Genomic DNA, 2,276 nt, shown 5'->3' on the forward strand with positions numbered 1-2,276 from the left:
AGATATTGTTGTGACTTAATTACAATAAATGTTCCAAATAGGGCTGCACGATATTGGAAAAACATGTGAGCTGGCATACGGGTGTTGAATGTTCCTCCCCTCACCGATGGTCACGGGACACAAAGAACAAGATCGCAGATGCAAGCGGCCCAAATGAGTTTCCTCCACGCGGTGTCCGTGCTCTCCCTTAAAGGACGGGCGAGAAGCTCGGTCATCCGGGAGGGGCTCAGAGTCGAGCCGCTGCTCCTCCGCATCGAGCGGAGCCGGACGAGGCGGCTCGGGCGTCTGCTTAGGATGCACCCGGACGCCTTCCCGGTGAGGTGTTCCGGGCACGTCTCCCGGCCGGCCCGGGAACGCCTCGGGATCGAGCTGGACGAAGTGGCCGGGGAGAGGCTTAAGCTGCTGCCCCCGCCACCCGACCCCGGAGAAGCGGTAGAAAATGTTCAAATAATCCTTCAAGATCAAATAGCTACTACTTTGTATTAATTAACGCGAGCAAGTCTCCAAATTTTGTTCAACTCCAAACTTGAACACTTTTGGGGACATTCCCAGTGCTGTGGAGGCCATTAGAAAACGATGTTTGCTATAACAACAGGTGCATAAATAATATTGAATTGGAACCCGCATAGCAGCTGAAGCATTTACATGCAGATGAAGAACATCCAAATACTGCAGTTGCATCTTCAACGCTATATAGCAAGTTACATCTGGACCCTTGCTGCCAGGAAGTAGACGGTGACACCACTTTTGGAAGAAGCATTCCACCCATTGAAGATCCAGCAAAGATACATTTGAAACATTTGCTTCGACCACACACACACACACACACACACACAAACAAAAGAAAGAGCTTTGGTTCGAGAAGCTCGCAGCTAGGCGAGGCAGTCAGCAGACGAGAGAAGGCGAGCCGGCCGGGAGCGACTGACCGCCGGCCACGGAGCGAGCGAAAGCCGCCCGGGAGCGGCCACTGACGCCCCCGCCTGGTTTCCAGTTCCCCCACAGAAAAGGAAAGAAAAAGCGCTTTTCTTACCTCGTCCCGCTGAACATTGTCGCCCGCGAGCTCACCGGTGGGTCGAACAAGTGAAGCAGACTCGAGCAGGCGGCGAGGTGTTCGTTCCCAAGCGTTGCAGCGGCCGCCCGCCCGCTCGTTCCGCCGTGACGTCATCCAGGTCCTCCGATCGCAGATGCGCATGCGCCGATCATGAGGAAGCAGAAAGTAAACAGTTCACTCGGCGGTCACGTGGAATTCCAAAGGCCACATTCCCACATTCCTTCATTCCTCGACATCTTCGTCGCTCTTTACAGTGGCGGGTTGCTACCGGTTTTCTTTTGGGGGAAATCTACATTACCTAAATACCTAAAACGATATATACTATACGACTACTATATAGAATTTTGTTTTAACGCAACTTTAGAGAGCACGATCGAACATAAAACAAAATACAGATACAAGAAATAAACTATTAATAATTGTAAGAATAACCGTAAAATAATTAGACGAGAGATCCCTTCACATTGATTTTCTTATCCTTTTGTCATGTTTATTTTGTAATATTCACCTACAGTATTTTTAATAGTATACATTTCATTCTGTATTTATATTTCAAAAGGGTATTTTTTTAAATTACTTTTTTAATTGAAAAGGTAGCTGATGTGTATATTTAAGATATTGAAATTGTGGCAGTCAAAACTGAAAATGGGGGGAAAAAATATTAAAATATTACAATTGGTTAATGCTGCTAAAAATGGAGACCACTGACCACAACGAAAATATCAGAGCCTCTGATTTTGCCATGTATACCGTCAGTATACATTTAGGTAACCATTTTTATTGTATTCCTATAAACTAATGCCAATACAGGCTACCTCCCAAATTCCAATCTGAAATTGAAACATCGAGAGCATTTATTTGGTCTCCCCCCCCCCCCCCCGCCCCCGCCAAAAAAGGTTGTGTTTCTGGGTCTTACATTTTTCCAGAGAAATTAGATTTATAATTTAGATTTTTTACGTTTTAGTCTTGTATCATCATATTTAAGCGTCTCTATACTTGGGTTTTAAACAATAATTGTCCATTTAATTATATGCTACAAGCTATAAGTGATTTGTATATTTACCATTACTTACATCATTGGGCTTAAAAATGGTCAGTAAAGTAGTAAACGTGCAACGAGACTCAATTTTCGTTGCACAAAATGTCTTCATTGATACTTGTGTGTCCTCTTGTGGTAAATAAATGAACTGTAAGATGTTGGCGCGCCACAAAATCCACAATTGAG

The 2,276-nt window shown here is 44.9% G+C and overlaps 1 protein-coding gene across 1 annotated transcript in view; it reads right to left on the minus strand.

Moving 5' to 3' along the window:
* The window catches only part of LOC133468104 (disheveled-associated activator of morphogenesis 1-like), a 46,124-nt gene that overhangs the window by 41,891 nt on the left and 1,957 nt on the right, over positions 1–2,276 (minus strand). The window contains exon 2 of the mRNA XM_061753570.1: positions 1,031–1,172. The gene's annotated coding sequence lies outside the window, so the exon portion shown is untranslated. The remainder of the gene's footprint in view (positions 1–1,030; positions 1,173–2,276) is intronic.

The sequence above is a fragment of the Phyllopteryx taeniolatus genome, chromosome 18, assembly GCF_024500385.1.
Source record: "Phyllopteryx taeniolatus isolate TA_2022b chromosome 18, UOR_Ptae_1.2, whole genome shotgun sequence".
In the NCBI taxonomy this organism is placed as follows: domain Eukaryota; kingdom Metazoa; phylum Chordata; class Actinopteri; order Syngnathiformes; family Syngnathidae; genus Phyllopteryx; species Phyllopteryx taeniolatus.